The sequence below is a fragment of the Salvelinus sp. IW2-2015 genome, linkage group LG7 (assembly GCF_002910315.2).
Source record: "Salvelinus sp. IW2-2015 linkage group LG7, ASM291031v2, whole genome shotgun sequence".
NCBI lineage: Eukaryota > Metazoa > Chordata > Actinopteri > Salmoniformes > Salmonidae > Salvelinus > Salvelinus sp. IW2-2015.
Window position 1 is genome coordinate 2,528,453 of NC_036847.1, and position 26,978 is coordinate 2,555,430.

The window sequence follows — 26,978 nt, forward strand, 5'->3', positions numbered from 1 at the left end:
AAAAGAGAGAGATTACTCAGGCCACAAGTGGGAGCTGATTCCTCGGAGGAACGCCAAGAATTGGAAACGCTGGGATATTTAAAAGATAAACCCTTGTGAAATTAACTTTTCTCAGTTTCAGTTTCTTGGTTGGGCTGAACCACAACACACCACCTCGACAGAAGTGACAGTTCCAGCAGACAGAGTGTGAAACACAGGTTGGGTAACACTCAGAAAAACAGAGTGTGTATCTCACGTGACAGAGGGTAGAGAGGTGTGTATTCCCGTGCAAACCATCTCAAAAGTTCCTCTCATATGGTGTATAACAATACCCACATCTGTAAATCATCAAAACGAAATATAATGCATACAAACGATGTTGTCATACCACGTTTTCTTTTACGACACAAACACTATGCACAACAACACCTTCATCTGATGCGTTCAACAGGGCAAAGAGCCACCTCTCCGTGAATAACCCCTTACCCCCCCCTCAGCGACAGTAAGTACCTGGAGTTCTCAAAACCTCTCAGAATGAGGCAGCCCCACGCTCTGGGCCTCTCTCTGAGAGCTGTGTGCAGCCAGGTCGGTGTCTGGCCTGAGGCCGCGGTTTGGCGTCGGAGGGTGGGGAGCAGGCAGAGGCCTGAGGGTGGCTGGGGAATTCCCTCATTGAGGCTTCTTTTTCCATGTCCGAGGACAGCAGGAAGGGGGTTTAGGAGGCGACGCCAGTGCAGGTCAGGATAGAGGGTGGTGACGGGAGGAAGAAGAAGGAACGAGAGAAAAAGAGAAGAGAGCGAAGTCAGTCACTGGCGCTAACCACGGAAAGAGTGCTGTGTTCAAGTTTCGCCCCGTGGACAGTTCCGGGAGAGAAAGCCGCCCATTACTGGTATTCCAGATGGCTGCCGCGGCTCCCACTACGAAATGACACAAAACCCAGTCCAAATACACACAAAACAAAACAGTAATAATCGCCTAAACCTTGCGACGTAAGGTTTCTCGAACCCAACACGGCAGCAGGAGACGTTCTGATCGTGCTTCGCGGACGCTGAGACAGCTTCCTGGGTTTCGGAACAGGATGCGGAGACCAGTGTCGTCTAAGTCACTGTGGTTGTCACAGAGAGGAAAGGGAAAAAAAACAAGCGCACGCAGGCACACAAATTACAGCCGAGAGTGTCCAGAAAACAGACTGCGCAAACTGCACACGCGATCAGAAGCTAAATCACTACTGGGCCTTGGCCTAGCTACATCGTTCTTTCAAACATGAGTTGTGCGAATGCATTTGGAGGACAGTAGGCTTTCTCCTGTACTTTTTACGCGTAGGCCCAGTCTTGGCTGTGTTCTTGGTGTTGCGTCAGGCAGATGGGAAAGCAGGCATCCTCTGGCCTTCAGCTCTCTCCTGTGTGAGGTGCCACTGCTGTCCTTCCTCTCCTGGACTTGGGTGATGTGGTGTGTGCAGCCTACAGCACGGCAGAGAATGCAGGGATGTATCGTGTGGAAATTAAACTCCATGCATCAACAGGCCGATAGCGTGGGCTATAGTAGGATTAAAAGGAGTTTTTTATTAGAGCCATCCATGTGGTCTATCTGACTTGATGTGTCTCGTGGGTTATAATTACTGTACGCGGGTGAATGGCCGTGACCTGACCAGGTTAAGAAACGCTCTGGGTTAGGCCGATAAACGCAAGGTTTTCATATTGTACCAAACACTGAGTTAGTCAATGAATAATGACAGGTATTGCATATTACAAAACAACAAGGTAGGATTAGTGATAAAAACAACAGTGTACCTTGAGGTTTCCTGAGAGGGTGTAGAGGGTGTGCTGTGGCTGGGGGGCGTGGCTTGACTGCAGGCCGGAGCTACATTGTGCCGGGAGGGCGGAGGCTTTTTCGCCAGCCCGGGAACCACCAGAATCCAGCCGATCCACACTGGCATGGGAGGAGGGAGGCCAGAGAGAGAGGAGAGGACGGGAGAGAACCGGGATTAGAGGACGAAGGAGTGAGAGCAGAGAGAGAGAGAGAGAGAGAGGAGAGGAGAGCGAGAGAGAGAGAGAGAGAGAGAGAGAGAGAGAGAGAGAGAGAGAGAGAGAGAGAGAGAGAGAGAATATATTAGATTGACTGAGTGCATTACTTCCGTTCACACAACATCCAGGAACGCAACCTGTTCGGAAGGAACACACTCTCTTAGAAATAAGGCTTTCGAAAAGGAGAACCCTTTTGGTTCCAGGTAGAACTCTTTGTGTAAAGGGTTCTACCTGGAACCAAAAGGGGTTCTTCAAAGGGTTCTTCTGTTGGGACACCCAAATAACCCTTTTTGGTTCTAGATAGCACCTTTTTTACTAAGAGTGCAGTATTACTTTGCAGCACGAAAGAGTCACGGCTGAGACCAAATACCCAGCAGCTTCAGCCCCAGTCCAAACAGACCTGACCGATGCAGTTCTATACCGTCCCAGCCCCAGTCCCCCCGAGTGGTGCAGTGCAGTGTGTTACTGTAACAGTAGGAGGTGAACAAACGACCTTCACCCCAATGCCTTTGTCATGCTGCAGTGAGCAGAAGGAACCAGAGAGGAACCAGAGATGGAGCAGAGAGGAACCAGAGAGGGAGCAGAGAGCCCCTGCATCAATCATGACACCAGGCCAGGGGAGAGAGAGGTGAGGCTCTCTACAGAGAGCTCTTTGATAGGCCTGCCTCTATTTAATACATCTCTATATCCTGATCCTCCACCCTTTCAGACTGTCTGGGAGTGATACTGGCCTGTGTATGTGTGTGTCTTACTTTCTCTCTGGATGTCTGTGATATCAGGCTTTTTGAGAAAGTGTGTGAGTGTGTGTGTCCCTGTAAAAGCGCATCACAACCAACGCAACAGAACTACAAACACTGGGACAATGAGACCTTTAGCAGCTAGCTAGTTACATCAGGGAATTGTCTGTCAGTGATTCCAATCATGTGATGCCTATAGGGGCTCTGTTAAATCCAGTGAAGTGAATTGAAGTGTGGAGTGCTGTTTTGTGCAATATGTTGGTATGGTCACATAATGTATGGTTTGTGTTTGCATTGAAAGAGGGGGAAGTGTGTGTTTACAGTATATACACAGTATACAGTTTACAGTTTAGCAGACGCTCTTATCCAAAGCGACTTACAGGAGAATTTACGGTTAAGGGCTCATCGGCAGATTTTTCACCTAGTTGGCTCTGGGATTCGACCCAGCAATTTTTCACTTACTGGCCGAAAAATTGTGCGTTTGTGTGTAAGCCTGTGTGTGTGTGTGTGTGTGTGTGTGTGTGTGTGTGTGTGTGTGTGTGTTGTTCGTGTGTGTGCTTATGTATTACTGTGCCTATGTGTGTGTTTCCTGTGTACTGTTATGTGTGTCTCTGTGTGTGCGCATGTGTGTGTGTGGTGTCTAAGTACTGCTATGTCTTTGTTCAAGGGCCCTTATCACAGCCTTTGTTTAGACTGGCTATGTGTTATCAGATGTGGTTGTCCATTAGACGTCAACGATAACCCCGGCAGTACATTATGATAATCGCTATGTAACTAACATCCACACTGCCCGTCTCATGCAGGCTTATCTATCCACTGCCACAACGCATCTCCAAAAGATTCGTTCGGAGTGGTAGTGAGACCCCCCCCCCCCCCCCCCCCCCCCCCCCGAGGAGCACTTCCATGTCTATTTTGGCGTTGTCCAGCCCAGCTTCAGGCACTGACGGCAGAGCTCTGTGAGCCTGCAATAAGTCCTGCTGCGCTGTCTGCCCCCATGAGGCCCTGCTGAAGGCTGGCTTTCCCACCGTGCTATACAATTTTACCAAACCACAGAGGGAGACGGAGAGAGAGAGCTTACATGCATCTGTGAAAGGCACATATTTCCACTTCAGACATAAACGGTATCTGTAATACACAGCCAATAGTACGTGCAGCGGCTGGGTCAATAGATGTACAGTAGCAAATCCTAAAATATAGCCCAGTTCCAGCTCTCACCTTACTACTGTTGCAACAGAAATTGACTATACACTGTAAAGGGGTTACCGTGAATTTGACAGTAATTTACAGGTAGCTGTACATCTACTGTAATATACATACGGTACCAAAGCAAGTACTGTGTAATGACACACAGTCAAATACTGTATTATAATGTAAAAAAGCTCATTCTACCGTAATCAGAATCAATGAATGGATGAATGAAATTCATTGAGGGGAGGGTTATGTATTTCACAGTATTTTACAAGGGATGGTGCAAGCAGGTTGGCTGCTAGGTAAAGTGTTTACACATTACGGGATATGAATTCATTTTTGGTGTTTTATATTACCTGCATTTCGAGAGGCCGTAACAAAGGCGTCCAGACTGGCAGTGACTTAAGGGCAAAAAAATACCAAAACGGCATGGCGAAATGCTCAACCATGTAAGGTTTAAGAGTAGTTGCCCTTCCAATCTGTCCCCTACACATTTTAAATTGATGGGGCACTTTAACCACATAGAAGTTAAAATAATTCTCACTCACGGGTGCAACAAATATAGCCTCTTACAAGGCATGGCTGAAAATATGTTAATGAGCCAGAAACAACCATAATATGAACCCACTATTGGTCAAAATGATTTTTCACTCTCCAAGGATACGTTACTGTATTCTGTAGAATTACAGTACCATTTGAAATACAGCACTTTTCCCACAATGCACAATAATTTACAGTATGCTGCAGTAAAACATTTCAGTTCTTTTGACTGTTGATAATACCTCAAATGACCGTATAAATGACCGTTTTCTGTTCCAGTGTAGAGTAAATAGCATCCTACAGTCTCCTATAGAAGAAAGCTGATTTCCGCCATTCGTCAAAAAATAATTGGTGTCTTGAAACATCGTAAAACAGACTCTGGGATCAGCTTTTCTACACTCGGTCCTAACCTTAACCATTAGGGGGATGAAATTAGAGCGAGTGGTTAGGGGCAACATCTATCTACTCTGACGTTGTCCAGCTAAACCACTGAGAGACTCTTTGACTCTAGACACAGGTCAGGTCTTGGGAAAAACAAACAGTCTGTAGCAGACAGACACTAATGAGACCGATGGTGCCATAGGGGTCTGGCATATGGAAACATTCCATAGTCATGGTTAACTAAGACAGTGAAATCTGGACCCGCAGATCAAACATCCTAACATTAAACTGGAACTTGATGACACAGCACGGAGAGAGGAAATACATCTACTTAACTCAACTCTACATAACACTCAACTCACCTTTATACAACTTCATAACACCGTATACAACTCTACACAACTATACAACTCTACACAGCACTCATAACTCTACACAACACCCACTTAAAACTCAACACAACACTCCCAATTATACTACGCCTCTATACGATACTGAAAACTCAAACGTTTCCAAAGGTCTCAAGGACTAAAGGTCGTTCAATTGAACAATGACCTAAACCTGATAGCCAGACTGCTTATTTTAGGAGTGTTACAGACAAGAAAAGACAAGAACATGAAAGAAAAAGCTACCTGTCTCGTTGAATATTCTGCCTTTCCTTAGATACCAAGAATCCAGTGAACCATTTCAATAGGAAAATCCAACACACCTTCCTTGGCCAACAAAGTAACTCATATTCTCCCAGTGTGTGTGTGTGTGTGTGTGTGTGTATGTGTTGTGTGTGTGTCTGTATAAGACCGGAAAGCTCTCTGTGCCAGCTCCCTGCACACACACACCCTGGAGCACCCTAAAACTCAGTCCTGCATAACACTCATCTGTAGTTGGGTGTGTTTTAGTCTAACTGCCAGCTGCCAAACCGCCCTACACACCTGTCACTGTGCCAGCCTGACGTGTGTGTGTGTTGTGTGTGTTGTGTGTGTGTGTGTGTGTGTGTGTGTGTGGTGGTGTGTGTGGTGTGTGTGTGTGTGTGTGTGTGTGTGTGTGTGTGTGTGTTGTGTGTGTGTGTGTGTGTACTTCACAGAAACAGACACATTTGAATAGTAACCACACACATGCAGATTGACAGTTTATGGCAACAGGAGGTAAACATATTTTCCTGATTACCCCTGTCTATGCAACAGTACAGGGCAGGAGCCTAGGTCAAACGCGACAACTAGATGGTCCACACGCTGCGTGAACACGAAGGTTATGGGAAAGATATGACACTCTGCGTCTGATACTTTAAACACTCCGTCAGGTCTGCTCAGAATGTCAGAGTGGTATAGTTATGTGCACACGCACATGGATTAAAAAGAGGGAAATGACGAATCAGAAAAGGTTATTATAGTAAACTAAAACGAATCATGAAAAACGAATTTAAGTAAACTGAAATCAAATAATTAACAAAACCATCATGAATTATGTTCAGTTTTCTGTCACGACCCGTGACCGTAGAGAGCTTTTTATGTCTCTATTTTGGTTTGGTCAGGGTGTGATTTGGGTGGGCATTCTATGTTCCTTTTTCTATGATTTGTATTTCTTTGTGTTTGGCCGGGTGTGGTTCTCAATCAGAGGCAGCTGTCTATCGTTGTCTCTGATTGAGAACCATACTTAGGTAGCCCTTTTTCCCACCTGTAATTGTGGGTAGTTGTCCATGTATAGTTGCCTGTGAGCACTACGTTGGCGTCACGTTTTCGTTTTTGATGGTTATTGTTTTGTTGGCGACGTCTTAAAATAAAGAAGTATGTACGCTGCGCTTTGGTCCACTGTTTCCACCTTAGACGATCGTTTCAGTGTTTTGTTCTTCTAAACTTTGGGGAAAAAATGTAATGGGGGTTTCAATGGGAAATCCAAATCAGGTCTGAAAACTAACTGAAACTAAACAGAATTTCTAATCAAATCTAAAAACGAATAGAAATMTWAAAAAACAAATATAAAAACACAAAACTATAATAACCTTGATCAGAACATAGCAAACAACTACAGGACAAACAGGCACGGAAACAATGTTTGACACAAACCGAGRAAACGAATACATTTGCTCACAGAGGGAGAGATGAGATTAACATTCTGTAATTACGAGAATCCATTTAACCGCAATTTAATAAAGGAAGTGGATTTCCTCTTCTGAGCTCCAATCACGACGAGGGAACAGAGAAATACAACAATTCGCTTCCGKGGACAACCATCACCACGGTGGCCCTGGGGAGCAGCGGGTTGCCAGGACGACCTGACTTAGAAGGCCAACTCATCAACGACCATACACCYTCATTATGGACAGGCAAAGGATTGCGTCTCTTAGGCAAGCTGTTGACTCACTTGCTAGTTCCTTGAGAGTGGAGATGGCGATGTCATCGCCACACACTCCAGTCAGAAGAYAACAGGAGAGAAGGAGATGGACTCAGAGAGCACAGAACACTGAAAGACAGCAGTACTGCTAGCGCTAAGACAGTGGTAAGGTAGTGTGTGTTCGGATACACTGAGGTATTCTGATACTCTAAGGTATTTGGACTGCGGATATGGAAGCATAAAGGTATTGTGTGTGTGTGTGTGTGTGCCAGAGGTGACACACTAATATAATGCAACTTTATGGGTGACATATTCAGATTCCATCACAGGAGAAACAGCAATGGCATGACAGTCTGATGTCACAGGCCAGAGCTCAACATTTTTGATTGTTTTYTTTGTCTTGTGTAATTTCTTAGTCATTGTATCTAAACTGTGTGTGTAGACATGTATACGCAGGGCCCAGCTGTAAAAGAGACCTTGGTCTCAGTCTGTGTTCCTTGTTGAAATAAAGGTATAATCATTTATACTACTGCAGAGAGTAGCGAGAGTGGAGAGGGCGGTGTGTTTAAAAAAAAGTATATATATATATATATATATATATCCTTGGCCATTCAGACTTGACCTCTAATGACAATCCTTTCCCATCTCCTGCATGCACATGTACACACAGGCAATCACATGCACTGAGAAGTACATGCACACACAATATTCACTCTTCCCCTCCCCCRTTTCTCTCGCTGAACACTGAATGTTGAACACACACACACACACTGCTGCCAATCACTGCCAGGCCTGAGGCGACCCTGTTGGAGTTGTTTATTACCCACCATCCCTAGAGTAAAGTCTTCCTGCCCCAGTGCTGTCTGGGAGATGGATCACTCCCGACGTGGGAGCGTCTCGTCCGTCAGTCACAACTCCCCTGATCCCCCCCCCCCCCCCAAGCCCCATCTCCCAATCACACAGCTACCCCCACACCTACCAACACTCTCTCTCTCCCCTTCACTCAGTAAGTCAGTACGTCATTCTCGGTGTGTCTCTCTCTCTCTCTCTTTCTCACAATCTCCCTCTTACGCTCTCTTATCTGCCTCTTCCTCTCTCGTGGACCGTCCTTCTATCCGTCTTTCCCTCTCTCTGTCCACCTTTCCCCCAACTTCTCTTTCTCTACAACTCATCCCTCCCTCCCTTTCTCTCTGACCCTGGCCTCCGCTGTCTGTTGTCCTGACATATCGAGACAGACTGGAAGAGACTCTCATCTAATGGCACTTTGATTGATAATGGTCATTGATCTGAGCAGTGTTACGCACGCAGACGAACACAGAGACACACATACACACAGTGCACCAGTCTACTTCTCCATGCGGCCACACTACGCTGACAGAGGCATCCAATGGGTTTCTCTCTCTCTCTCTCCATACGTCTCTCTCTCTCTATCCATCTCTCTTTCCTTTCTGCAACTCTGAGACAGTAACGAGCGCGCTGCCCTTGATGTGTTTCTGATATTTATCCCCTGACGGTCAAACCCCCGTAATTACACACAGAGCCCCATAAAGGAGCTCCACAGGAGACATGTACACAGAGAGAGAGAGAGAGAGAGAGAGAGAGAGAGAGAGAGAGACAGACTGGGAAACACATGGAAATACACACACAGAGACACACACACAGAGGCCCACGGAGACAACACAGAGATACACAGATAGACAATGGAAAACACATTGATTGAAATACTGTAAATGCACTCATCAAAAATATAAACGCAACATGTAACAATTTAAAAGAGTTCAAGTTCATATGAGGAAATAAGTCAATTGAGATAAATTAATTAGGCCATAATATATTGATTTCACATGACTGGGAATACAGATATGCATCTGTTGGTCACATATACCGTAAAAGAAAAATAGGGGTGTGGATCAGAAAACCAGTCAGTATCTGGTGTGACCAACATTTGCCTCATGCAGTGCGACACATCTCATTTGCATAGAGTTGATCAGGCTGTTGATTGTGGCCTGTGGAATGTTGTCCCAACCCTCTTCAATGGCTGTCCGAAGTTGCTGGATATTGTAGGGATCTGGAACACGCTGTSGTACACGTCAATACAGAGCATCCCAAACATGCTCAATGGGGGACATGACTGGTGAGCATGCAGGCCATGGAATAACTGGGACATTTTCAGTCTCCAGGAATTGTSTAAAGATCCTTGRYACATGGGGCCTTGTGTTATCATGCTGAAACACAAGGRGATGGTGGCGGAAGAATGGCACAACAATGGGCCTCAGGATCATGTCACAGTGTATCTGTGCATGGTTACACGTGGTCTGTGGTTGTGAGGCCGGTTCGACCTASTGCCAAATTCTCTAAAACMACGTTGGAGGTGGCTTATGGTAGAGAAATMAACATCTCTGGCAACAGCTCTGGTGTACTTGGGACATCTTGGGACATCTGTTACATTGTGTTGTGTGACAAAACTGCAAATTTCAGAGTGSCCTTTTATTGTCCYCAGCACAAGGTGCACCTGTGTAATGATTATGCTGTTTAATCYGCTTCTTGATATTCCACAKCTGTCGGGGAGATGGATTATCTTGGCAAAGGAGAAATGCTCACCAACAGGGATGCAAACACATTTGTGCACAAATTCTAGAGAAATACGCTTTTTGTGAGTATGGAACATTTCTGGGACCTTTTATTTCAGCTCATGAAACATGGGACRGACACTTTACAWGTTGCGTTTATATTTTTTGTTCCGTACAGTTTGAAAACACAGAGATCGATAAACACAGCCTGGCACCTGTACTGTACAAGTCAGACTAGCCTAGTTCTACAGTGTAAACTCTGGCATGGTTTGCTGTTGGACTGATGTCTACTCAGAACCAGAGCTGTGCTGCTTAGAACCAAAGGGCAGGATTCATATTTACTAACTAGAGCAGATCTCTACAGCTCTTACAGCTCAAAAAGAAGGGATCACTATTTTCTACACAGGGGAAAGGCTCACAGTGGCAAAGCAGCACAACAGCTGTTCTAGGGACACAMGGTATATAGAATACAGGCTAGAGCTCTTCCCAATCGATGGCAATTCAGCAGATTTCTCAGTCAGGTACAGTAGGCTACAGTACATTAGAGTYATACTGCAGCGTGCCTAGCTCAATCTGTGGATAATCCATGCACATACAGYGGGATAAGGATCTCATCCAATCGCACGGGCTATATAGTACAGTAACAGCTGGCCTCCCTTCGACAGATTACTACTTTAAAACTGCGCATCCATTCATTTATCTCCTCCTATCTGTTTGATTGAACCACACGACATCAGACAGCACCTCCCTCAGACATTTAGACCGAACACRAGGCTGTGGTTCTCCAGGAGTGAGCCACGCCTCAAAGCCTCCGTGGTATCATGGCTCCCCAAGCTACGCTACAGACGGAAAGGGAACGGGGTAAAGAGGGGGATCAGGGATAAGTCATCCTGCTCCTGCCCCTGTCAGTCCTAAATCAGGTCGGTGGGCACAGCAGTGGAGTAAATCAACCCAGCTCACACACTAAGTAGGAGTATTTCACCAGCTCCCACAGATTAAGACGGAGGGATTTGGTTGGGGGGGATGAGAAAGAGGAGAGAGAGAGGACGGAGGATGAGACAGAAGGAAGGGGAGAGAGAAAGAAATGGAGAGTATGTTTAGAAGGGAGAACAAGGGAAGTGATAGAGGAGAACATTTGAGGGAGAAAAAAAATCCCCCTCAAGCCAAGCTGTAGATATTATAGAGGTCTAAATGACATGCGGACAATAATAAGCAAACAGTGTGCGGACACACACACACACACACACACTCACCACACACCCAACCACACAACACACACACAAAAACGCCACACACCCAGCAACACCCACAACACACAGTACACACACACAACACACACACACGCACCACCCACACACACACATTCAAAAGGACTGCATACTCTAAATACCATGCCTAAACCATCTGAGCTGACCGGAAGCCAACACTTGTACCCAAAGGTGTGTAGAAATCAAGTTGATCTGTTTGCCCTTTAATGAGCAGTCCAGTCCTCTTCTCCTTCACACCCCCACAGGAGAGCAGTGTGGCGTGCAGACACCAGGTACTACGACAAAGCCCTCTCTCAAACCGGTAACACACAGCCTCACACGCATTGCACACACATGCACACACATGCACACACATGCACACACATGCGCACAGACAAACCGCAAGGCAACATCTCAGGGGGAGAAAGTGTAAACATAAAGCCCGGAGTCAGTGCACTGTTCATGCCGTGTGGCGTACAAGAGAGGTCAGATGTATGGGAGGATGCAGGTCCACTGTGGTGAGCTGATCCTCTTCAGCAGTGGCTAAAGTGCATCACAGCAGCCTAACATACTCACCAGCACACTTGTACCATACGTGATGTAATATCAGAGCACTTAGAAGGTTARGGTGAGTCCACTGTTGCTTCCACTTACTGGTGATGTTGAAAGAAAAAGAGGGTGTGGTTGAACAGAGAGATGGATTGATGGATATTGATGGATATTACTGGGGACTGGAAAACTAGCCCTTTATCTTAGGCTGGATCACGTTCTTATGTTATAAAATACCTGTTACCGAGACAAATAGGATTGCTCATGTTCTGAATCGTTCAGTGGGTTCTTTCTCTAGCATATCATTGACATTATATKCAAAAAAGTCCGATTTCGTAACCTAACACATGCCATAATAAGCACCGAGCTTTGTTCACAGAGCGGTGTGCTTTCTCGAGGCGACTTTTGAGGATTTGACATGTTGTAGTGGTTATCTGAAAAGTTGTTTACACGGGGTCGCAAAAAGTCAAACTAACCTGACACGAARGGAATAAAATGAGCTCAGTGCTCTGTGACATTTRGCCAAAATACGCTTGTTGTGATAAATCCTCAAAATAAGAACAGGAATGTCGCATACTAAAATGTCATGTCTCAAAATCGATATCTATCTTACCTCTATATTGTTTTGTGCTTCGGATTCGAGAAGAAAGATGACGAATTCAACGGCCGGACCTGGACTGATTACACAAATKATTTGACTACATGTGTGGGTAGGATGTGGGTATGCAGACCCGCAAACCACTGTGGCCCCTCATGATGACTTCAGATTTCTTGTGGCCTACACCCCRATCAAAGTTGCCCATCACMGATCTACAGCTACTCAGACACACACACATCCTCTCGTTGGAAAGGAGAACACTCACATAGCTGGTGGAAAACAACAGTCCCACCCTGACCACTGTCACTAGGGGATGTTGGTTGCACTACAGTAAACATGAGTCATGGCCCCACCAACAACTAGCCTACTATAAAGAGAAAATTGCCGATAATTTAACTTGGTATTCCTTGATTATGTRGATTCTGAGACTTGATTCCCTCTAGATTACAGGTCAAACCTCGGTCTGCTATCTACTACTGACTAAGGGCTTCTGATGTGTGAAAGTAGTGATAATCTTAATTAATATTGACAGGTCTGATTTCACCAATCACTATGATGGATAGGACCAGCTTACTGAATGACCAGCAGGTGACAGCATGATTGATTAATTGATGATTTTAAATGTGATTTTGGATGTTAATTATTATGTATTAAAGTCCACCCCCATATCCCCGCACCCAATGCCACTGGTTACACACGTACAAACGCCCGCACAAACACACTGAACACACACACTCTCAGTTCAGTGAAGGTCCACTGCTCCTCATTGCTTCTGCAGGTAAGCCAACGTCCTCTAAGATGTCACGCACTAACCTGAGAGAGACCACAAAATCCCTGTGACACTTAACTCATGTTAACCGTGTCGACATTACACTCCCACTTTGACATTTTACATCTCTTACTAACGGTCCCACCGCTACCACACAATAACGTTCCACTGAGACCAAAAACATAGCCCTACAAAGCAAGTATTTCACACGGCGCCCCCAAAATAAACACACACTCCACACGTACAACATTTCACAGACAACCTAGACACCTCTCACTGCCACAAAATGACATTTCACTCAAACCCTAAATTCTCTCCCACACTGTAATTTACTGGCTATGTAACAGTACAGACAGTAGGGAGAGAGAAGCACTCTGTGTGCTTGTGTGTGTGTGTATTACAGCCTGCAGTATCACTTGGAGACAGTTTATCAAGAGACCAGCAGCAGGAAGTGGCATTTCGTGTGGTTTGCTATCACTGACAGGGAGGGACGAGACCAGCTTCCCCCTCATCCTCACCCCTAACCTCTCTTCAGCCTAGCTTCATACCCCTCCTCCCTCTCTTTTCCTTCACACGWGTGGTGGGTACCTCCACAGGACCAGACGGGTGTCTTCCTGTAGAGGGGAGTGTCACCCTGTTTGTTGACAGTCAGAGTGGTCCTGTGGGGGGAAGATAGATACAGTACTGCCTGGGTCTGGGGTTGGGATTGGGGTATCGCCCAGGACAGGACAAGCCCTGTCCAGACCACACCAGTACACCGATGGGAGGGGATGAGAGGAGTGGAGATGGAGGAGAGAGAGGTGAAAGGGGTGAGGACAGAACAGAAGAGACCAGGGAGAGGATGTGTGCTAGAGGTGGGTTAGGTGGAGGTGAGAGAAGAGGAGATGGAAGGGGTGAGGGTGGGTATGCTGAGGGCATGACAGGGGGCGACACCCCCCACTGATCTCCTGTGCTGGTACACACGACTCTACCCAACAAACAGACAAAGGTCACTGCACATTAACTGGGCTTTAGTATCTACATTTGACGTCATTACCTGTTTCATAAAGTCACTCGGTGTTTTTGGGCCTCAAAATGGCAGTGTCAGCATGGGAACGTTCCAAAATTGAAGAGCTCTCGCCAATCATGCTCCTGTTTTCGAAACTATCTGGGGGAATAATGTGTGAGACTCAGGACTCGGAGAGAAAGGTTTAACATTTCATGTGACTCTTGTACTTGAAACAATAACAAAACAGGACTTGGCCATGTGATATCCCTGGGAAAAAATAACAACCACTGACCTTCCCTCAAAACACCTCAAACAGTAGTCCTCAGTCTTCAGCAGAGCCTCCCATCAYAAAAAAGAGTAACGCTGTGCTGCTGCCATGCTATGTTGTCGTTGCTCTCTTTATGTAGTGTTGTGGTGTCTCTCTTGTCGTGACGTGATTTTGTCCTATATTCTCATTTTTTTTGTATTTTTAATCCCAGCCCCCGTCCCCGCAGYAGGCCTTTTGCCTTTTGGTAGGCCATCATTGTAAATCAGAATTTGTTCTTAACTGACTTGCCTACTTAAATAAAGGTTAAATAAATCCCTCAGTTCATCGTAATAGCTAGCAAACACACACACAAACACAGTGCAGAGTGGGAAAACGTGGCCTTGGTTATAGAGCACAGAGTGTTGCTCTGCTATAGGGGGAAACTCTGGAGCCATTAGAGAGGAAATAAGGTCCTTTATTACCCGGTCTACTCTACACCTGAGGCATGTTAGCAAGCCCATAGGAGACATGCCACTTTCCTGTTCACTCAGTTAAATCATGTAAACTGGCCAGGCCAGTGGGCTCTTAATGAGAGGGCTGTCACCAGGGCCGGTTCTTGCCTTTCTGCCGCCCAAGGCGAGACCAAAAAATGCTGCCACCGCAAWACTAAAATAGTCCCKGTAAGCAAAATGACTTTGAAAAGACATCTAAAAGATACATTTTCRAGACTTTGAAGTTCGGTTAAATTTAGGTTCGGAATGAATGGTGAAAAGACGTATTTTCTGGACGTTTAAAATACACATTTTCCAGGATGTTGAAAAGGCACCAAAGATGTTGAAAAATATGTATTTTCCAGACTTCAAAATCAGGTACATTTTCAGTTCTGAATGAAAGTTGAAAAAACGTATTTTCTGGATGTTGAAAATGCATATTTTCCAGACGTTGAAAATATGTATTTTCTGGACGTTGAAATTAGGTATATTTTTTGTTCTGAATGAAAGTTGAAAAGAGGTCATTTATAGACATCTATATTTGACTGGCACAGACCGGACCAAATCTGAACCAAACATAGACATATTTGATAGGTTCAGATTTGGTTCGGACCGTGACAAAAATGTGGATATGGCAATCAAGGCAGGTTTTTTTTATTTGTTTTTTTTCACCTTTATTTAACCAGGTAGACTAGTTGAGTTAAATGTGCAAGGAAGGCAAATTGAAAGTSCAAGGAGGCATGCAACTGAAATGCAGGGATAGCAGCAATGAGGTTACTGAGGTAGACATGTACATGTACAACTGAATAATGGCCTTAAACAGACTTTGCAAAGCAATGTCAYWGTCCAGTAGTACCGTGAAGAGTGCAAAGAGAGTAATGCAGCAAGGTCCCTGAGAGGCAGTACTAAGATGTGGGCGGGTGGATATGACTAGTGCCGTYTCACAGAGTTCAGCAGGGTTACAGTAGCTGGAAAGAAACTGTTCTTGAGCCTGCTAGTGTGGGAACGTAGAGACCTGTACCGCCTGCCTGATGGTAGGAMGGCAAACAGTTTGTGACATGGAATTGAAGGGTCCCTGATGATACCGGGCGCCCTACGCAGACACCGCTTGTGTTTGAGGTCTACGATGGCAGGGAGCTGAGCACCAGTGATGTGCTGGGCGGTTTTCACCACCCGATGCAGGGCCTTCCCGTCGGCCACGGAGCATCCACCAAACCACACTGTGGCACAGTTAGTCAGAATGCTCTCGACCGTGCAGCGGTAAAAGTTCACCAGGATCACGGCCTTCTTCAGCCTCCTCAAAAAGTACAGGCGCTGCTGCGCCTTTTGARCAGGGTTGAGGTGTTGAGGGTCCAGGAGAGGTCATCGGAGATGTAGACACCCAGGAATTTGAAGCTGGGCACACGCTCCACTTCAGTGCCATCAATGAGAACTGGGGCGTCGCTGCAGCTTTTGGACTTCCTGTAATCCACAATGAGCTCCTTAGCTTTCTTTGCATTGAGGGCCAGGTTGTTGTCAGCGCACCATGGAGCCAGGTGCTTGACCTCCTCCATGTAGGCTGTCTCGTCATTGTCACTGATCAGACCTACCACCGTGGTGTCGTCTGCGAACTTGACGATGGTGTTGATACCGTGTACAGGAACTCAGTCGTAGGTGAAGAAGGAGAACAGGAAGGGGCTCAGCACGCAACCCTGTGGCACACCGTGCCCTGTGGCACACCGTTGCCTAACCTGACAGACTGGGTTCTGTTGGTCAGGAAGTCCAAAGTCCAGTTACAGAGAGAGAGGCTGATCCCTAGGTCATGGAGTTTGGTGACCAGTCTAGAGGGAATGACCGTATTGAATGCTGAGCTAAAGTCTATGAACAGCATTCTCKCATAGGTGTTGGTTTTGTCCAGYTGMGTCWYMGCAGAGTGTAAAGCTGTGGAGATGGCGTCCTCTGTAGACCTGTTTGGTCGGTAGGCAAACTGGTGGGGATCCAGTGTTGGAGGGAGGCAGGACTTAAGGTAGGCCAAAACCAGTCTTTAGAAGCACTTAATGATAGTGGGGGTGAGTGCAACAGGTCAACGGTCATTCAGGCTTGATGCGGTTGACTGCTGTGGCACTGGTACAATGGTTGCGGTCTTGAAGCACGTGGGGACAACCGCCTGAGCCAGTGACAGATTYAAAATGTCAGTGAAGACCTCGGCCAGCTGCCCAGCACATGCTCTGAGCACACGACCGGGGACGCCATCAGGACCAGCAGCCTTGCGTGCATTCACCCTGCTCAGTGCAGACAACACATCTGCGATGGATAGTCTGAGGGGGAGGTCATCTGGGGGGAGCTCAGCTTTGATGGCTGGATCTTTGTTGTCCCTGTTGAAGCGATCATAGAACCTGTGTAACTCGTTGGCGATGGAGACGTCGCTGGCTGTGGGGGTAGGGTTTTTTGGCCGGTAGTCTGTGATGGCTTGGATGCCCTGCCACATGCGTCGAGGGTCGGAGTTGTTGTCGAAGTGCTCCTCATTCCGCAGTTTGTGGTCATGTGTAGCCATCTTGATGCCCTTTTTCAGGTTGGCCTTGGATGAGCTGTAGGCTTCCGCATCACCGGATCTGAAAGCAGCGTCGCGTGCCTTTAGCAGTAGTCGGATCTCTCTGTTCATCCAAGGCTTCGGGTTGGGGAAGGTCTTTATAAGTTTATGGGTGGTGACATTGTTGATGTAATCCAGAACGGAAGAAGCATATGTTTCAAAGTCCGTATGGGAGTCAAGTGTGGCCTGAYTGGCAAACAATCTCCAGTCTGTGTTTAAACTGGTGCTGTAATAATGAGTCTMACCCCTCTGGCCACAGTTTGACTGTTCTCACTGATGGTTTCACGCGTTTTAATGAGGTGTAAATACTTGGTGAGCAGGAACAGTGAAAGGTGATCAGACTGTCCCAYYTGGGGGAGGGGAATGGCTTTGTAAGBCTCCGGAATGTTTGTATACACGTGGTCTAGTGTATTGTCTCCTCTAGTGGGGCAGGAGACAATTTGGTGGAATTTGGGAAAAACTGTTTTCAGATTTGAGTGGTTAAAATCCCCTGCAACAATAAAAGCACCATCAGGATGTGTAGTTTGCTGTTTGCTAATAGCAARCTGCAGTTCRTTCATTGCTAGTTTAGCATTAGCATCCGGAGGTATATAGGCTGCAGTAACAACAATGGATGTAAGCTCCCGAGGCAAGTAGAAAGGCCTGCACRTAATCATCAGGTACTCCAGATTGGTTGAGCAATGACTGTTACTGTCTGTARTAGAGGTCGACCGAGTATGATTTTTCAACGCCGATACCGATTATTGGAGGACCAAAAAAAGCTGATACCGATTAATCGGACGATTTTTATGTATATACTGTATATCTACCATGTAAAAAATCTAACGTTTAAGTTCCTTTCTCAGAACATGAGAACATATGAAAGCTGGTGGTTCCTTTTAACATGAGTCTTCAATATTCCCAGTTAAGAAGTTTTAGGTTGTAGTTATAATAGGAATTATAGGACTATTTCTCTCTATACCATTTGTATTCCATATACCTTTGACTATTGGATGTCCTTATAGGCACTATAGTATTGCCAGGCTAATCTCGGGAATTGATAGTCATAAACAGTGCTGTGCTTCAAGCATTGCGAAGAGCTGCTGTTAAACGCAGGAAAGTGCTGTTTGAATGAATGCTTACGAGCCTGCTGTTGCCTACCACCGCTCAGTCAGACTGCTCTATCAAATATCAAATCATAGACTTAATTATAATATAATAAACACACAGAAATACGAGCCGTAGGTCATTAATATGGTCAAATCCGGAAAATATAATTTCGAAAACAAAACGTTTATTCTTTCAGTGAAATACGGAACCGTTCCGTATTTTATCGAACGGGTGGCATCCATAAGTCTAAATATTGCTGTTACATTGCACAACCTTCAGTGTTATGTCATAATTATGTAAAATTCTGGCAAATTAATTGCGGTCTTTGTTAGGAAGAAATGGTCTTCATACAGTTCGCAACGAGCCAGGCGGCCCAAACTGCTGCATATACCCTGACTCTSCTTGCACAGAACGCAAGAGAAGGGACACAATTTCCCTAGGTAATATTGCCTGTTAACATGAATTTCTTTTAACTAAATATGCAGGTTTAAAAAAGATATACTTGTGTATTGATTTTAAAGAAAGGCATTGATGTTTACTGTTAGGTACATTGGTGCAACGACAGTGCTTTTTTCGCGAATGCGCTTGTTAAATCATCACCTGTTAGGCGAAGTAGGCTGTGATTCGATGATAAATTAACAGGCACCGCATTGATTATTTGCAACGCAGAACAAGATAGTTAAACTAGTAATATCATCAACCATGTGTAGTTAACTAGTGATTATGTTAAGAATGATTGTTTTTTATAAGATAAGTTTAACGCTAGCTAGAAACTTACGTTGGCTCCTTGCTGCACTCACGTCACAGGTGGTCAGCCTGCCACGCAGTCTACTCGTGGAGTGCAATGTAATTGTCCATGATCGGCGTCCAAAAATGCCGATTACCYATTGTTATGAAAACTTGAAATTGCCCCTAATTAATCGGCCATTGTAAGTTGTCAAAAAACTCTCTTTGTGCATTGTGTTCCAATATCCAGAAGTTCTTGTCGGCTATACAGAGTGTACGTCAGGCTGTACTGAGTGAATAAACTAAGAACTATTAAGTAAATTACTGCTAATTCGTCAAATCTGGGTAGACGCCAAGCCTCGCGGTGTACATGCGCCGCCATTATAAAATTAGATTATTGCCATAAAGGGTCTCCTGGGATAGGTTTCACAGCACATCTGACCACCRGTTTGCCACCGGCACATTCTGTACAATGAATATAATATGTCTTGACTTTGGATAAAACAATTCTGCTAAGATAAATTACCATATTAGTGGGATAGAGGAAGCCTATTGGTCAAAGCCAAAGCCAGGCCAATGATATGTGGAGAATGTACATTTGTGGAGCTTTAGTCTGGGTTGAGAGAATTCCTYAAGGTAAATTCATAAAAGGTAAGCAAAAAATGCAGAGTGTTTTTCAGGAAATTGCATCACAAAACAAATGTGGTACCCATAAAAGCATTTAACAYTCATATACTGTGGTAAATCTGGTGGAAAAACAGAACAATAATACTGTTTCCCCATTTCTATTCCTGCAACAGTAGCACCCAATAGCCTATCTAATAACAGAGCACAGCAGCATCATATGCACCAACTACAGTTCATAAATGAGAGAAAWAGAATGAGATTTCTTTGTGATGCATTTATGTGTATCTATAAAACAGCATATTACAGCTGAAGGTATTCCTGTCACGTGCCCATGTGTGAGTATAAGCGCCGAGTATCCAGCTTTAAAGCAGCCTTTAAAATTGCCTCCTGATGTTAGTCTAGAGGGCCTTGATTCTGGGGTCTTACATTCTCACACACACACACACAACGTGGCCTACGGCCGAGAGAGGGGCTCTTTGGGTTTGTTAAATATCCTGTTACTCGCTCCTGGAACTCACCCCTCTTCTTCCCCAGACTGGTAAGAGACTAGAGGAGGGCACTACAACGGCACAGCTCCAGCATCACTGATACCTCGCGGCTCCTGCTTCCTTTTGAAGTACTGAAGCGCTTTTAAACAGGAGACAGAAATGAGAGGCAAATGGCCTCCCCTCCAAGAGGATGTGCAAGATAAGAGATGTTAAATATCATCCTGGCTGCTAGCACTACAGAGACTTGGCTCTCAAACCCCCCCACACACACACGATGCTCTGCTGAACTGCTCTTTCATTTAATGTAGGCAGTTTATGTGTGTGTGTGTGTGTGTGTGTGTGTGTGTGTGTGTGTGTGTGTGTGTGTGTGTGTGGTGTGTGTGTGTGTGTGTGTGTGTGTGTGTGTGTGTGTTGTGTGAGGTCTGTACGTGTTAACTATACTTGTGGGGACCAAATGTCCCCACAAGAATAGTAAAACAAACCAAAATTTGACAACTGGGGACATTTTTGTTAGTCCCACAAGGTCAAATGCTATTTCTAGGGGGTTTAGGTTTAAGGTTAGAATTAGGGTTAGGAATTGGTTTGCGTTAGAGTTAGGTTTAGGGGTTAGTGAAAATCAGATTTTTAATGGGACTGAATTGTTGTCCACAAGGTTTAGCTGTGTGGTGTGTGTGTGTGTGTGTGTGTGTGTGTGTGTGTGTGTGTGTGTGTGTGTGTGTGTGTGTGTGTGTGTGTGCGTGCGTGCGTGCGTGCGGTTATCCTCCTTCTCTGATCTGAAGCTGACGTTTCTCCTGGACACAACACACATGCTTCATCGGAGAGTGTCCCTAATGCTTTCTGACTGGCTAAGCAGGAACACACACATACTGTAGTACAATTAACAAAACCACTGACATCCAATACACGCAGATAAACATTGGCACGTACACATTAACAAACATACTGTCCTCATGCTCCTTAGAATCCAACACACCAAAGAATCTGAAGGAGAGTTCACCAAGGGATGGGATAGCCCAGGGCTGATTGTTACCATGACAACAACGCTACTCTTGAGCTCAGACAGACACTGTGCCATCCACTCCCTAAAGTGGTACCAAAATCGATGTCGGCTAAAACACCTCTTTCGACATCCAACTATATTTAAACCCTCAGCCAAAGCCTAAAATGACACACTGCAGGCAGGGAGGAAATGGACGTTCTCCAGTGAAGGACCCCCAGGTGCCCTGTATCAACCAGCCCAGGATAATTACAGCTGTGATACAGCAGCCTGATCATGCTGACTGTTCAACCTGGTATTAGGGTGTGTGGTGTGGTGTAGCCAGCCAATTAGATCTACTCCTCCTGTCCCTCCAGACTTACCAAGGACCGGCGATCAGACAACCACCATCTGACATTCAAGGGGAGGTTCAATAAATCTTCATAGTCGTCATGGTAAGAATCTTTAGTCATAGTTATGCTTAATAGCCCAAAATGTAACGATAACATATAATATACATTTAAAAAAATTGGACTTAATAGTTGGTTTAATCTTTGCAGCAGCTGTCCAGAAAAAAAACTGATGTTGTGTAGATATTGAATGTTGTAGATATTAAAGGATGTAGATAATCAAAGGTTGTAGATAGTGAAGGCTGTAGATATTGAATGCTGTAGATATTGAASGTTGTAGATATTGAACGCTGTAGATAGTGAAGGTTGTAGATATTGAAGGRTGTAGKTATTGAAGGCTGTAGATATTGAAGGTTGTAGATGGTGACGGCTGTAGATAGTGAAGGTTGTAGATATTGAATGTTGTAGATATTAAAGGATGTAAATATTGAAAGTTCTAGATATTGAACGCTGTAGATAGTGAAAGCTGTAAAAATTGAAGGTTGTAGATATTGAAGGCTGTAGATATTGAAGGGTATAGATAGTGAAGGCTGTAGATAGTGAAGGCTGTGAATATTGAAGGTTGTAGATTTTGAACGCTGTAGATATTGAAGGTTGTTGCTATTGAAAGTTGTAGCTATTGAAGGTTGTAGCTATTGAAGGTTGTAGCTATTGAAGGTTGTAGATATTGAAGGTTGTAGATATTGAAGGTTGTAGATAGTGAAAGTTGTAGATAGTGAAGGCTGTAGATAGGGAAGGTTGTAGATAGTGAAGTCTGTAGATAGTGAAGGTTGTAGATAGTGAAGGTTGTAGATTGTGAAGGCTGTAGCTAGTGAAGGCTGTAGATAGTGAAGGCTGTAGATAGTGAAGGCAGTAGATAGTGAAGGCTGTAGATAGTGTAGGCTGTAGATTAGTAAGGCAGTAAGATTAGTGAAGGCTGTAGATAGTGAAGGCTTGTAAGCTCAGTGAAAGGCTGTAGAATATTGAAAGGCCTGTAGATAGTGTTTAGGCTGTAGAGAGTGGAAGGCTGTAGAATAGTGAAGGCTGTAGAGAGTGAAGGGTTATATGATAGTGAAGGCTGTAGATATTAAAGGCTGTAGATAGTAGGCTGTAAATATGAAGGCTGTAGATAGAAGCTGTAGAATATTGAAGGTTGTAGATAGTGAAGGTGTAGATATGAAGCTGTAGATAGTGAAGGCTGTAGGATGTTTGAAGGTTGTAGAATATTGAAGGTTGTAGCTATTGAAGGCTGTAGATATTGAAGGTTGTAGATGGTGACGGCTGTAGATAGTGAGGTTGTAGATATTGAATGTGTATTGATTAGATATTAAAGGATGTAAATATTGAAAGTTCTAGATATTGAACGCTGTAGATAGTGAAAGCTGTAAAAATTGAAGGTTGTAGATATTGAAGGCTGTAGATATTGAAGGGTATAGATAGTGAAGGCTGTAGATAGTGAAGGCTGTGAATATTGAAGGTTGTAGATTTTGAAGGCTGTAGATATTGAAGGTTGTTGCTATTGTTGTAAAGTTGTAGCTATTGAAGGTTGTAATATTGAAGGTTGTAGATATTGAAGGTGTTAGATAGTGATAAGGTGTGGATAGTGAAGGCTGTAGATAGTGAAGGTGTAGATTAGTGTAAGAGCTGTAGATAGTGAAAGAGTTGTAGATAGTGAAGGACTGTTAGATAGTGAAGGCTGTAGATAGTGAAGCTGTAGATAGTGAAGGTTGTAGATAGTGAAGGCTGTAGATAGTGAAGGCTTGGTAGATAGTGTGAGGCTGTAGATAGTGAAGGCAGTAGATAGTGAAGGCTGTAGATAGTGAAAGGCTGGTAGATAGTGAAGGCTGTAGATATTGAAGGCTGTAGATAGTGTAGGCTGTAAGAGAGTGAAGGCTGTAGATAGTGAAGCCTGTAGAGAGTGAAGGTATAGATAGTGAAGGCTGTAGATAGTGGAAGGCTGTAGATAGTAAGGCTGTAAATAGTGAAGGCTGTAAGAATAGTGAAGGCTGTAGAAGTGAAGGTTGTAGTAGTAAGGTGTAGATAGTGAAGCTGTAGATAGTGAAGGCTGTAGATAGTGAAGGCTGTAGATAGTGAAGAGTGTAGATAGGATGTGTAGATAGTGAAGGCTGTGGATAGTGAAGGTTGTAGATATTGAAGGTTGTAGCTATTGAAGGCTGTAGAATATTGAAGGTTGTAGATGGTGACGGCTGTAGATAGTGACGGCTGTAGATAGTTGTAGATATTGAATGTTGTAGATATTAAAGGATGTAAATATTGAAGTTCTAGGATATTGAACGCTGTAGATAGTGAAAGCTGTGTAAATTGAATGGGGGTGTAGATATTGAGGCTGTAGATAGTGACGGCTGTGAATATTGAAGGTTGTAGATTTTGAAGGCTGTAGATATGAAGGTTGTTGCTATTGAAAGTTGTAGCTATTGAAGGTTGTAGATATTGAAGGTTGTAGATATTGAAGGCTGTAGATAAGTGTAGGCTGTAGATAGTGAAGGCTGTAGAATAGTAAGTTGTATAGTGAAGGCTGTAATAGTGAAGGTGTAGATTAGTGAAGGTTGTAGATAGTGAAGGCTGTAGCTAGTGAAGGTGTAGATAGTGAGGTGTAGCTAGTGAAGGCTGTAGATAGTGAAGGTTGTAGATAGTGAGGTTTTGTAGATAGTGAAGGCTGTAGATAGGTGAAGGCTGTAGATAGTGAAGGCTGTAGATAGTGAAGTTGTAGATAGTGAAGGTTGTAGATAAGTGGAAGGCTGTAGTATTGAAGGTTGTAGTATTGAAGGTTGTAGCTATTGAAGGTTGTAGATATTGAAGGTTGTAGTTTGAAGGCTGTAGAATAGTGAAGGCTGTAGATAGTGAAGGCTGTAGATAAGTGAGTCTGTGGATAGTGAGGCTGTGGATATTGAAGGTTGTAGATAGTGAAGGTTGTAGATAGTGAAAGTTGTAGATAGTGAAGGCTGTAGATAGGGAAGGTTGTAGATAGTGGAGTGGTAGATAGTGAAGGCTGTAAGATGTGAAGGGGCTGTAGATAGTGAAGGCTGTAGATAGTGAAGAGTGTAGATAGTGAATGGCTGTAGATAGTGAAGCTGTGGATAGTGAAGGTTGTAGATATTGAAGGTTGTAGCTATTGAAGGCAGTAGATATTGAAGGTTGTAGATGGTGACGGCTGTAGATAGTGACGGCTGTAGATATTGAAGGTTGTAGATATTGAATGTTGTAGATATTAAGATGTAAATATTGAAAGTTCTAAGATATTGAACGCCTGTAGATAGTGAAGCTGTAAAATTGAAGGTTGTAGATATTGAAGGCTGTAGATAGTGAAGGCTGTGAATATTGAAGGTTGTAGATTTTGAAGGCTGTAGATATTGAAGGTTGTTTGTATTGAAAGTTGTAGCTATTGAAGGTTGTAAGATATGAAGGTTGTAGATATGAAGGCTGTAGATAGTGTAGGCTGTAGATAGTGACAGGTGTAGTAGTGTGAAGTCTGTAGCTAGTGAAGGCTGTAGATAGTGAAGTTGTAGATAGTGAAGGTTGTAGATAGTGAAGGCTGTAGCTAGTGAAGGCTGTAGATAGTGAAGGCTGTAGTAAGTGAAGGCTGTAGATAGTGAAGGTTGTAGATAGTGAAGGTTGTAGATAGTGAAGGCTGTAGATAGTGAAGGATGTAAGATAGTGAAGGCTGTAGATAGTGAAGGTTGTAGATAGTGAAGGTTGTAGATAGTGAAGGCTGTAGATAGTGAAGCTGTAGATAGTGTAGGCTGTAGATAGTGAATGGAGCTGGAAATAGTGAAGGCTGTAAATAGTGAAGGCTGTAGATAGTGAAGGTTGTAGATAGTAAGACTGTAGCTAGTGAAGGCTGTAGATAGTGAAGACTGTAGCTAGTGAAGGCTGTAGATATTGAAGGCTGTAGATAGTGAAGACTGTAGCTAGTGAAGGCTGTAGATATTGAAGGGTATAGATAGTGAAGGCTGTGATAGTGAAGGCTGTAGATAGTAAGGCTGTAAATAGTGAAGGCTGTAGATAGTGAAGGCTGTAGTGATAGTGAAGGTGTGGATAGTGAGGCTGTAGATAGTGGAAGATATGTAGATAGTGAAGGCTGTAGATAGTGAAGGCTGTAGATAGTGAAGGCTGTAGATAGTGAAGGCTGTAGATAGTGAAGGCTGTAGATAGTGAAGACTGTAGATAGTGAAGGCTGTAGATAGTGAAGGCTGTAGATAGTGAAGGCTGTGGATAGTGAAGGCTGTAGATAGTGAAGGCTGTAGATAGTGAAGAGTGTAGATAGTGAAGACTGTAGATAGTGAAGGTTGTAGATTTTGAAGGCTGTAGATATTTAATCCTTGAGGGCTTTACTCCTGGATCATTCACATCGATCCCCGGTCACAAGGTCGGTGAGTACACAAACACGACAGTCCCCTGCCTCGCACAGCTGGCGCCGGTCGTCATGGAAACACTACGACTCCATACGACTCAAAGATAACCCCCTTTGTCAGCTGAAGGGTGGTGTGGCGAAACGCGGAGAGTGATATAGACACATGACAGTAAAATACCTCCATAATAGTAGRAATAGTGGTTCAATCAGCTTGCTGTTATAGCTGAGTAATCTTTGGGGACAGTGCGGGATGTGGTCATGCCCTAGATGGTAGTGGACAGCTGAARGAGGTCAGTGGTGTGTCACCTTGTTTCAACATGACCTCTTCCTCCTGCTGATCGTTAACTGGGATGGGACCGGGCGTTGTAAAATCATCAGAAGGACTTTTTAAACCGCGGCCGTTACATTTGAAAACCCCCATAAATGATCGAAACAGCGGGAGGAAGGGGCAACTCTTACTCACCTCATCAGTCAAACACCCAGTAATGTAGACAAACTGAGCAGGAATGTAAAAGCAGTTAACGTAGTTCACACACTCATTCCCACACTGCTCGGCTAACATCACTCTTTCAAGGAGTAAAAATACACCCAGCACTGTAGTATTCACTGAAATAACACCCGCGGGGAGACTGAAGGCAGCATAAATTGTCCCCAATGTCAGTCTCTCAATAAAACATGCAGGCTAGCATGAATATTTCAACAGGCTAAAAGAATTAGCCCACATTCAGCAGACAGCTTCTACCCCATACATCCCTGCACACCTCCTCGACCCAGACAGAGGTTCAGAGAAAACTCATATACACACACATACTTACAGACGGTCTGAGACGAACATTGTAGACATTACTACAACTGGCTACGGCTGCACAGATGAGCAATGTGCATAAACAGAGAATATGAAAACACAAGTCAATGATATAACCACATACACATTTTCATCATAAATGAGTGTTAAAACATTTCCACTTATGCACACGCACGCACGCACGCACGCACGCACGCACGCACGCACGCACGCACGCACGCACGCACACACACACACACACACACACACACACACACACACACACACTGGAACTCACCAGCTAAGCATAGGCTGCCATCTGCAC

General features: G+C 44.5%; 1 protein-coding gene across 1 annotated transcript in view; it reads right to left on the reverse strand.

Annotated features, from left to right (window-relative positions):
- The window catches only part of LOC111966882 (FYVE, RhoGEF and PH domain-containing protein 3), a 122,491-nt gene that overhangs the window by 36,289 nt on the left and 59,224 nt on the right, over positions 1–26,978 (reverse strand). The gene's annotated exons all lie outside the window — the stretch shown is intronic.